Source organism: Cupressus sempervirens, chromosome 10, assembly GCF_028749045.1.
Source record: "Cupressus sempervirens isolate cs-2001-9-10 chromosome 10, ASM2874904v1, whole genome shotgun sequence".
Taxonomy (NCBI): domain Eukaryota; kingdom Viridiplantae; phylum Streptophyta; class Pinopsida; order Cupressales; family Cupressaceae; genus Cupressus; species Cupressus sempervirens.
The window spans coordinates 309,081,523-309,094,137 of record NC_143127.1 but is presented as its reverse complement, the minus strand read 5'-3'; positions in this window follow the sequence as shown (position 1 = coordinate 309,094,137).

Sequence of the window (12,615 nt, the reverse complement as noted above, 5' to 3'; positions counted from 1 at the left end):
GAACATCTACCATTTGGGCCTAGTTATTTTTCATGAGCCTAAATCACATATTCATATTCATCTCGTGACATAGAACCAGTGTCCCAATTTTTGTTTCCCCATGTTCCCATTTAACCAGTTTTCAAGGTCAAATCCGAACCCAATTTATTGCTTTGTGACATGTTTTCTTGCAGGTAATTCTGAGAGGTCAAATTTAACAACGAATATCTTTTGACTTTGAACTCGACATGAGACGAGATTCGACAAGCTGAAAGCATGTGGAACAAAGAGTGACTGTACCAATTTTTAGAGCTTAGTCAGTTGTCTGGGTCAGTTTTTAAAGGCAGTCAATGGACCTCCTAATACCAATGGGATAAGTTTGCTGATAAGTGGTAAAATTGTTTTCAGTTGATTAATTAATGATCAAACTTGATCCAAATCAATTCAAGGTAATCAATAGATCAATTCAACATATCAGTTGTTTGAAAATGAAATTTTTTTTAGTCGGACCCACTCGGGGCCCGACTCAGTTCAGCAAGCAGTTAGGGCTCCCAGATGTTTTCAAATATGGAATAGTTATAAGTGATACTTGCAAGGTAGATGAAATTTGTGATTTTTTCCTTATAGAGACATATGAGGATGCAAATGTTGCAATTTCATCATGTCATAAGATTATGGATTGTATAGGAATGCTCAAATTAACAGGTTCACAAATTTGGAGAGCTTAAACTTGGATTCATGTAATATTGGAAACACAAGATTGGAATACTTGAGAGGGCTTACCTTTTTGAAGAATGTATGATTTGAACTCAGATTGAGATCACATGGAAATGTAATGAAAGATATTTTCAGTATAATTTTTTCTAGGGACATAAAAGAACCATGCAGTCTTCTTTTAAGTGCAAAATGGACAAGAGTTTTGAGCTACAGAATCCATGGCTTCAATTTTAAGGCAGTATGATTGGTACAGATGTCTAGCATTTCATCAGTGGCCTATTGTATGAACATTTTAGGGTGAGATCCCAAATTGTTGTAGCAAAAATGTTAGAATCTTGACAGGCATGGTCTATGAATTATGTATTAATTGCTATGGTAAGTTGATTGGTTAGTTTGGTCAAATGTCCTAATAGATGACATAGAGAGTTGCATTTAAATGGGAATGAGGGAGCTAAGTTGTATAAAGAAGAGAAGACACTAAAGATTAAGAAAAATACTCCATTATTAAAAATCACGCATAGGCTGCAATGGTTTCAACGCTAAGCAAGGGAGCTTCATGCTACGAGAGAAAATGAATAACCCACGACTTCAATGAAAGATGGGCATTGAAGTTGGAAGCAGGGGAAAACAAAGGCACATGCTAGAAGAGAAAACCGCAGAAATCTTCTCTGCTCTGAGGGGGTAATCTGCGTGTTATGGAGGCAGCGATGAGGACTGGAGAAGTAAGAGTGGAATATGATGACTCCACAGTGCTTTAGCATCATTGAAAAGGGATGTGAAACAATAATAAATTACTCATGCTATGTAGCAGACGCAGCAATGACTAAAAACTATTACCCATTCTCTAAGGGTCATAGCAGTAGTTTTAGCATTGTGCAATTTTTGAGATTTGTCAAAGATGCCTGGCAATCACCCTGTATCAAAGATGCAAGGTTTAGATATTCTCAATCTTCATTGGTATGTGTTTGGACTTTAATGTGCAAGCATTCATATTCTTTGGCACAAAACTTGGATTCTGTACACATCTCTTAGAGAGTTGCTATGGAGGTTTGTGCATTAAAAAGACCCCACACTATCAGAGAAATCCACGCCAAGCAAAACAACATCCATGTAAGAAATCAGAGCCTGCACACTGAAAGGCAGGGTAAACCCGCAAGAATGGAGGAAGCTTGCAGTAAAAAAGTTGCATTTGTGTAGTTTTCAGCCAACTTGGGAAATTGATACAATAGGAATGACTTCAATAGTTGAAGCTGCTGAGAACAGAGAAAAAAGAAGTCAACAACATTAAAAGAAAACACCTCCATCAAGGAAAGCCCACCACAATTTTTAAAGAAGTCGCAGTCAGCGAGAACAGGGAGGAGAGCACTTCAAAGGAGCCGATGTGAAGGAATAAGGGTAAGAATGGAGATTTGAAGTCGCAGAGTGGTGAGGATTTAAAAGAGTTTGAATGCTAAAATCCCACATGGCCCATGAAAAAACATTTTAAGTCTTTAAATACTGTTCAACATGATAGATAAGGTGTCTTTGAGACAGAGCATTTTAAAGGCAACGATTGGCCTTGTGTGGGGCTCGCGGGACACAATGAATAGATTTTGGAGGTCAATACAAGTAATAAAAGATGATGATGTCAGCACCGTTTCAGGCGTCAAAAAAGTAAAATATCCAGCTAGTCGCTATGTCACTAGTCAAAAAATCTGAGAAATTCTGGCGAGCGACTTAGCAAGTCACCAAAAAATTTCAAAAATTTGGCAAACGATGAGATGCTCTAGATGAGAGGGAATTGCGACACGTGGCACATCCAGCAGTCCTCGCTTACTCACCGAGCAGAAGATGCATGACAATTAACATAGTTAGTTAGCAAGAAGACAACACGTGGCGGATGGTGCAAATCAGGCAGGGCAATCAACAAGTGACACATGGCACCAGTCAAACCAAGGTTGACCATGGATTAAAAGGGTCAAGGAAATATTGGAGAGTTAAAAATAATAATATTTTATTATTATTTTTTTTGAAAATGCCCACGTCAAGTTTTAAAATCAAATGGGACATTTTCTAAAGTTTATACTTTAGAATTTTTCAAATTTTATAAAAACTCAAATGGCAGACATGAGTTTCTAGTAGAGGAGTCATTTTCAAAATGACTTTCAGGAGGTTTCCAAGAGGCCAGATAGGCGATGTTATATATCGCCAAAATCGGGAAAAGACAAAATTTATGATTCTGGAGTTGGTTTTTGCATAGGTATCAGTTAGTTGTAGTTACACGAGGTTTTCTATCAAGTACCTGAATTGCAACCATATTCAGACCAAGAAGTTTAGTTTAGATTTTTTATCAAGATAATGACCTGAATATCAGTAGAAGGCAGTGGAAATGTAGTTAGGGTCGAATTTGTTCAGATTTACTCAGTAAAAACTCATTTTCACTGGCATTTTCATAGGGCAATCAGATATTTTGGTGATTCAAAAAGCTTTCATCATTAAGAAGAGATATTTTGCAAATCAGTTGCAGATAATGATGAAACAAAATCAAATCAGATGGGATGAAAGAAGAAAGAGGTTACTCAGTTACATAGGATTGAATTTCAAGTGGACACTTGTCATCTTCAGAACAGATCCGAGAATTCTTTCTCTTCTATATCTTTCTTTCTTGCTTCCATTGTTTCGATTCTAATTTTTTGTTACTGAGAAACCACTGTTGGTAGAGAATTTGTACTCATTTTGTCAGACCACTTTGTTGGATCTAGATCTGTGATTCCACCCACATTCTTCAGCAATATTCTTCATGTATGAACAGCAGTAGGAAGATAAATACAGATAGTTTAGATCTGTTAGGTTGTTTTCATGTCTTTCATTTCATGCATATGATTGTATATTTTCAAGGAAATAATGCAAAGAGTAGCAGATGATTAAGTTTCAACTGAATCTTGTCTCCATTCTCATTGAATTTCAATGTTTTACAATCTTTGAACAAAGAGTTTAGGTTGTAGTTGCAGTCCCCTAAGACTGTATGTTGTTTCATTGTTGCTGATAGTTCAAGGAATTGTGTAAATGCTTCATAGAAATCAACAGGGTTGCAGATTTATTCAGGAGGATATCAGGTAAGAACGAGATTTTAAATTGAACATAGATATCTATTTACAAGTTAAATAGATAGATCTATATCTGAAGATACACACATGTCTTAGATATTCATATGTATGTTTGTGATCCATGAATTTTCCCAATGGACTAGGCACTGATCAGCTCTAGGGTCATTACTTTCTCACTGTTGCATATCTGAGGGTTGTTGAAATCAACATAAAAAATCAAACGCTTTTCCCCTTTCATGTTGAAGAGCTATCATAGAATGCCCTCACTCAGCTTATGAGGTTCATAGATCTGCATCTAGCTATCATAGGTATGTGTTATTTCATGATTTCTTAGGAGAAATAAGGGTTTTATCTGCATTGAATAGATTCAATGTATGCTTTGATAACTTGTACCATATAAAGAATCTATAGGTCCACTCGCCCAGGTTTTGTAGAGCCTGAAGAAGAAGAAGGGTCATGCCTTATAGTTGGCCTGGTGTCGGAATGGATGTGTTGATAATGGGAGTTAGCTGCCCCTAGATGCATTAGTTTCTCATTCGGATAATTGGAAATGGGTAACGTTTTTAAACACCAACAAAATGGCGATTCTGCTGGGGAGTTGCATTTAGAAAGAACCAAATCTTTGCAACGAAACAGATTGGATATAACATATCAATAGCAAGATGTGTTCCTTTTCCTTGCTGAAGTTTCATGTTCTCCAATTAAGCTTTATTCATTATTAGCAGTATGTGAAACTCGATGAAAATTGTGTTCTATGACTATCATAGGTCTATCTTCAATCAGTCCAGTTTGCAAATATTGTTGAGAAAGTTTTAGAGTCAAGAATTATTTTATAAAGTGTAAATTCTTTTCAAGATGTCAGTGATCTGCAAGTTTCCTACACTGAAGGTCTGGTTCAGATTTGTCAAGTGAAAAATTATGTTTTATTTCTCACAAAGCGTGAATTGCAACTCTCAAATCTCTGTACCAGTTTGTTCCTAGTTGATTTCATTGCAAATTTTTTGAAGGACTTTCAGTTGTATGGGCAGATCTGAAGTTTTTGATAGATCTTGGAAAGAAAGTTCTAAATTCTTGATAAGTTTCATAGTGTTGTTTGCAATCTACTATTATAAAGATTTGAAGTATAAAAGTAGATCACAGCAATGATTGTTATATTCCTCTTGCAAAGAGGTGGCAGCTCTACAAAGTTTTGACCAGTGGTGCAAAGGATTTTCAGTCCTGCACCTATGCCAAATAAGCAGATCAAAGTTTGCATCAGCACTTAAGGTATTTTGGTTTTCATGTTTTCTTTTCATGAAGGTCAAGTGTTTAAAAAGGGTTGCCTCTATTCAGTGGGTTTTAGCACGAGGATAAAGAGGTAGAAATTTCATTCTGAAAATGGATTCAAATTGTAGATCTGATAACACCTTGTCAAGCTATGAAGAGGCACATGAAAATTTGTTTATGTTGTATGGAAAGCTTCATAGTCAAGTCATTTCTTCTATATGAAGGAATGTGGGAAGTGTAGATGACTTAGATGATATTCAAATTTACATGCAATTCAAGTTGGAAATCTTAGAGCTTCCCATTTCAGCAAGACCCAGTGAATTATCATGGGTTTTTGTGTTTTTATTAGTCTTCATGCCTGATTCAGTACATTGGACAGTGAGAGCAAGATTTGAAAAGATCAAATACTTTGAGAGAGTATTTAGAGAATGTGAAGGCTATTTAGAAAAGAATGGTTATTGTATTGTCGAAATTGAAAATGTTGATAATCATAGTGAAAGTGATGAGTCCTATGACAATATGTTTGAGAATGAAAAGAGTTATAACAATAGTCTTGAAATATCTTCCTGTAATGAAGTTGAATGTAGCGAAGCATCTAATGTCTAGATGTGGTGCAAGGAAGAGGATATGTATTGTGAAAGTACTACTAGTTGTTCAGATTGTATCACTAATGATTTCACTATTATAAGTTCTTCAAATTATCAGAGAAATAATTGAAATCAAGATGAAAAAGTTTGTGAAAGAGATTTGCTGAATACAAATGAGGTCTCAGCCTTGTTGCAACATGAGTTTGAAAGGTATATGTCAATGTGTGATTCAACTTCACCTTTATTAGTGTGTGCATCTCGTAAGGATGATGTAAGGTATGATGTATACCCCTATATTTGTTCTCCTACATATCAAAATTGTTATTCTTTTGAAGACTTTCAGCATAAGCATGAAGATTTGTTTGAAGAAATGAAGACCAGTAGAGATGTATTTACTACTATCATGAGTGATGTTAAATCAGATCTATGTTATAGAAATGATAACGAGAGGGTGTTGATATCTTTTGATTCTAATTTAACACTTAATGAAGAAATTCCTATGATTGATGTTACTAATGATGATGAGAGATCAGTTGGTTTTCCATCTGATCCAGATGAAGTATATGACAGTAATTTGCAGTTACTTGAGATGAGATTTGATGATTCATGCAATAAAGTGAATACCGACAATGGTACACATGAATCTATAGTTAAATCTTCTCTACAGGTTGGTGAGTCTTATGCTAGTGAGTTTGATGCATTCACAAGTATCTCTAGCAATTTCTTTGATAAGAATATTGATGCCAGTAGGGTTCCTGTTGATGAGAATTTTAATGAAGATTCTTTTCATATGTCTGATGAACCTTTGTTTGAAGACTATGGTGATAATTTTTCAATAAGTTTCAGATCTGATTCGGTTTGTGATGACATGATACATGAAGTTGATTCAGATCCATTGTATTTCTTGAAGTCAGAGGCGCAAGGTGAGTTGCAAGCCTTTAATACATGCAACTTGATGAATGATATAGAATATGAAGTCTTTGTGTTTTCGATCAGCGTGCATGAATCATTGTCGAATTTTGATTCTAAAACCAGTTTGTATAATTATGAGCATGCTGATTTGTTCTCTTATAATGAGCATGAAGTAAAGGGTATTTTTGATATATGTATGCATTATGAGAATGAAAGTGTGAATTCAATTTTGCTGAGTGTTTTGCTTCAAAGTGCTAATTTGATTGGTGGAATTTATGGGAAAGAGAGTTATAGTTTACCTCATGAAGACATGAATGAAAATCAAGTATATGATAGAGGTAAAAGTTTCTGCTAAGTTGAGGGGCACCATTTGTATATAGTAGAGTAGTTTGTTGTTTTCAATAAAGCTGTTCAAGAAAGTTTTGTTGTTCAGGAGAGTTTTGAAGTTTTGGAATGGTCTACTTCTTCTAGAGATCTGAAATCTTGCCATGCCTGCAAAGGGCATGCATCCCCAGACAGAGCCACTGTTTGCGCTCAAAATTGTAGCCCACATTTTGAGCACCATTGAGAAATTCAGGCTTATAAATGCTTTATGAAGCCTATGTACCTCGGTGTTGAGTTAATGCATAAATGGTGTTTAATGCTTCTAGCACCCTATATTCAACCTGTCTAAGTGTTCCATGAAGTTAAATCATCATTCTGAGTCATCGTGTGAAGTCTTGTTTTAGGCAATTGTCAAATTTGCAATTCTGCCCTAGTGTCAAACAGCGACAGGAGGCTGTGTTTGCCATTGAATATCTCGCACCCAAAAATGTGTCATGACTTGCCACTTTGAGATTATCTAGTGTCCATACCCAACAACCTATGTTTTAGATTTTGAGTCATTTAGAGTTTGTCTGACTAGGTTTTGAATCCCTCGAAGTTGGTCAGTTACTATTTTAATGCTTTTGCACTTTGCACCTAATTCTGGGAAGCCCTGTTTGATGTGCTATAACTTTCGACCAGTTGACCCAAATGAGAAAATTCCTTTTTCGTTGTATTGTACGTGTGAAAGACTTGTTATGTTTCAAGTTTCATATCATGATGAATCTATTTGATCAATTTTCAAACGTTATTCCTAACAAAATTTATAACTTTTAACTGGTGTCAGCATTTGCAGATTTGTCAGTACCCTTGTTCGTGGCATTATAACTCCTAATCTATGATTGGTGAGATAGAATAGATTTTACCATTGTATTGTCCTTTGAAGATACTCCAAGTGTGTTAGTTTGCAAGTCATGACGAATCCATATGCACACTTTTCTTGGATAATTCTATTTGCAAAAATCACTTTTCTGCCATTGCCTCAGTTTGCAAAATCCAAGTAGCCCACTTTGAACATTTTCCATTTGCGCCCAGTTATTTTTCATGAGCCTAAATCGCATATTCATATTCATCTCGTGACATAGAACCAATGTCCCAATTTTTGTTTCCCCATGTTCCCGTTTAACCAGGTTTCAAGGTCAAATCTGAACCCAATTTATTGCTTTCTGACATGTTTTCTTGTAGGTAATTCTGAGAGGGTAAATTTAACAAGGAATATCTTTTGACTTTGAATTTGACATGAGATGAAATTTGACAGGCTAAAAGTATGTGGAACAAAGAGTGACTGTGCCAATTTTTAGAGCTTAGTCAATTGTCCAGGTCAGTTTTTAGAGGCAGTCAATGGACCTCCTGAAACCAATGGGATAGGTTTGCTGGTAAGTGGTAAAATTGTTTTCAGTTGATTAATTAATGATCGAACTTGATACAAATCAATTCAAGGTAATCAATAGATCAATTTAGCATATCAGTTGTTTGAAAATGAAATTTTTTTTAGCCGGACCCACTCAGGGCCCGACTAAGTTCAACAAGCAGTTATGGCTCCCAGATGTTTTCAAATATGGAATAGTTATAAGTGATACTTGCAAGGTTGATGAAATTTGTGATTTTTTCCTTATAGAGACATATGAGGATGCAAATGTTGCAATTTCATCATGTCATAAGATTATGGATTGTATAGGTATGCTCTAATTAACAGGCTCACAAATTTGGAGAGCTTAAACTTGGATTCATGTAATATTGGAAACACAAGATTGGAATACTTGAGAGGGCTTACCTTTTTGAAGAATGTATGATTTGAACTCAGATTGAGATCACATGGAAATGCAATGAAAGATATTTTCAGTATAATTTTTTCCAGGGACACAAAAGAACCATGTAGTCTTCTTTTAAGTGCAAAATGGACAAGAGTTTTGAGCTACAAAATCCATGGCTTCAATTTTAAGGCAGTATGATTGGTACAGATGTCTAGCATTTCATCAGTGGCCTATTGTATGAACATTTTAGGGTGAGATCCCAATTTGTTGTAGCAAAAATGTTAGAATCTTGACAGGCATGGTCTATGAATTATTTATTAATTGCTGTGGTAAGTTGATTGGTTAGTTTGGTCAAATGTCCTAATAGATGACATAGAGAGTTGCATTTAAATGGGAATGAGGGAGCTAAGTTGTATAAAGAAGAGAAGGCGCTAAAGATTAAGAAAAATACGCTAGTATAAAAAATCATGCATAGGCTGCAATGGTTTCAACGCTAAGCAAGGGAGCTTCATGCTACGAGAGAAAATGAATAACCCACGACTTCAATGAAAGATGGGCATTGAAGTTAGAAGCAGGGGAAAACAGAGGCACATGCTAGAAGAGAAAACCGCAGAAATCTTCTCTGCTCTGAGGGGGTAATCTGCGTGTTATGGAGGCAGTGATGAGGACTGGAGAAGTAAGAGTGGAATATGATAACTCCATAGTGCCTTAGCATCATTGAAAAGGGATGTGAAACTATAATAAATTACTCACGCTATGTAGCAGATGCAGCAATGACTAAAAACTATTACCCATTCTCTAAGGGTCATAGCGGTAGTTTTAGCATTGTGCAATTTGTGAGATTTGGCAAAGATGCCTGGCAATCACCCTGTATCAAAGATGCAAGGTTTAGATATTCTCAATCTTCATTGTTATGTGTTTGGACTTTAATGTGCAAGCATTCATATTCTTTGGCACAAAACTTGGATTCTGTACACATCTCTTGGAGAGTTGCTATGGAGGTTTGTGCATTAAAAAGACCCCATGCTGTCAGAGAAAGCCACGCCAAGCAGAGCAACATCCATGTAAGAAATCGAAGCTTGCACGCTGAAAGGCAGGGCAAATCTACAAGAATGGAGGAAGCTTGTAGTAAAAATGTTGCATTTGTGTAGTTTTCAGCCAACTTGGGAAATCGATACAATAGGAATGACTTCAGCAGTTGAAGCTGCTGAGAACAGAGAAAAAAGAAGTCAACAACATTAAAAGAAAACACCTGCATCAAGGAAAGCCCACCATAGTTTTTAAAGAAGCCGCAGTCAGCGAGAACAGGGAGGAGACGACTTCAAAGGAGCCCATGTGAAGGAATAAGGGTAAGAATAGAGATTTGAAGTCGCAGAGTGGTGAGGATTTAAAAGAGTTTGAATGCTAAAATCCCACATGGCCCATGAAAAAACATTTTAAGTCTTTAAATACTGTTCAACATGATAGATAAGGTGTCTTTGAGACAAAGCATTTTAAAGGCAATGATTAGCCTTGTGTGGGGCTCGCGGGTCACAATGAATAGATTTTGGAGGTCAATACAAGTAATAAAAGATGATGACGTCAGCACTGTTTGAGGTGTCGAAAAAGCAAAATATCCGGCTAGTCGCTATGTCGCTAGTCAAAAAATCTGAGAAATTCTGGCTAGCGACTTAGCGAGTCACCAAAAAATTTCAAAAATTTGGTGAACGATGAGATGCTCTAGATGAGAGGGAATTGTGACACGTGGCACATCCAACAGTCCTCGCTTACTCGCCGAGCAGAAGATGCATGACAATTAACATAGTGAGTTAGCAAGAAGACAACACGTGGCGGATGGTGCAAATCAGGCAGGGCAATCAACAAGTGACACGTGGCACCAGTCAAACCAAGGTTGACCATGGATTAAAAGGGTCAAGGAAATATTGAAGAGTTAAAAATAATAATATTTTATTATTATTTTTGTTGAAAATGCCCACGTCAAGTTTTAAAATCAAATGGGACAATTTCTAAAGTTTATACTTTAGAATTTTTCAAATTTTATAAAAACTCAAATGGCAGACATGAGTTTCTAGCAGAGGAGTCATTTTCAAAATGACTTTCAGGAGGTTTCCAAGAGGCCAGATAGGCGATGTTATATATCGCCAAAATCGGGAGAAGAAATTTTTTTTGATTCTCGAGTTGGTTTTTGCATAGGTATCAGTTAGTTTGAGTTACACGAGGTTTTCTATTAGGTACCTGAATTGCAACCATATTCAGACCAAGAAGTTTAGTTTTGATTTTTTGTCAAGATAATGACCTGAATATCAGTAGAAGGCAGTGGAAATGTAGTTAGGGTCGAATTTGTTCAGATTTACTCAGTAAAAACTCATTTTCACTGGCATTTTCATGGGACAATCAGATATTTTGGTGATTCAAAAAGCTTTCATCATTAAGAAGAGATATTTTGTAAATTAGTTGCAGATAATGATGAAACAAAATCAGATCAGATGAGATGAAAGAAGAAAGAGGTTACTCAGTTGCATAGGATTGAATTTCAAGTGGACACTTGTCATCTTCAGAACAAATCCGAGAATTCTTTCTCTTCTATATCTTTCTTTCTTGCTTCCATTGTTTCGATTCTAATTTTTTGTTACTGAGAAACCACTGTTGGTAGAGAATTTGTAGTCATTCTGTGAGACCACTTTGTTGGATCTAGATCTGTGATTCCACCCACATTCTTTAGCAATATTCTTCATGTATGAACAGTAGTAGGAAGATAAATACAGATAGTTTAGATCTGTTAGGTTGTTTTCATGTCTTTCATTTCATGCATATGATTGTATATTTTCAAAGAAATAATGCAAAGAGCAGCAGATGATTAAGTTTCAGTCTAATCTTGTCTCCATTCTCATTGAATTTCAATGTTTTACGATCTTTGAACAAAGAGTTTAGGTCTTAGTTGCAGTCCCCTAAGATTGTATGTTGTTTCATTGTTGCTGATAGTTCAAGGAATTGTGTAAATGCTTCATAGAAATCAACAAGGTTGCAGATTTATTGAGGAGGATATCAAGTAAGAACGAGATTTTAAACTGAACATAGATGTCCATTTACAAGTTAAATAGATAGATCTTCGCCAAGCGGAAGATGCATGATAATTAACATAGCGAGTTAGCGAGAAGACAACACGTGGTAGATGGTGCAAATCAGGCAGGCCAATCAGCAAGTGACACATGGCACTAGTCAAACCAAGGTTGACCACGGATTAAAAGGGTTAGGGAAATATTGAAGAGTTAAAAATAATAATATTTTATTATTATTTTTGTTGAAAATGCCCACGTCAAGTTTTAAAATCAAATTAGACATTTTCTAAAGTTTATAATTTAGAATTTTTCAAATTTTATAAAAAATCAAATGGCAGACATGAGTTTCTAGCAGAGGAGTCATTTTCAAATTGACTTTCAGGAGGTTTCCAAGAGGCCAAATAGGCGATGTTATATATCGCTAAAATCAGGAGAAGACAAAATTTTTGATTCTGGAGTTGGTTTTTGCACAGGTATCAGTTAGTTTGAGTTACATGAGGTTTTCTATCAGGTACCTAAATTGCAACCATATTCAGACCAGGAAGTTCAATTTTTATTTTTTGTCAAGATAATGACCTAAATATCAGTAGAAGGCTGTGGAAATGCAGTTAGGGTCAAATATGTTCAGATTTACTCAGTAAAAACTCATTTTCACTGGCATTTTTATGGGGCAATCAGATATTTTGGTGATTCAAAAAGCTTTCATCATTAAGCAGAGATATTTTGCAAATCAGTTGTAGATAATGATGAAACAAAATTAGATCAAGTGGGATGAAAGAAGAAAGAGGTTACTCAGTTGCATAGGATTGAATTTCAAGTGGACACTTGTCATCTTCAGAACATATCCGAGAATTCTTTCTCTTCTATATCTTTCTTTCTTGCTTCCATTGTT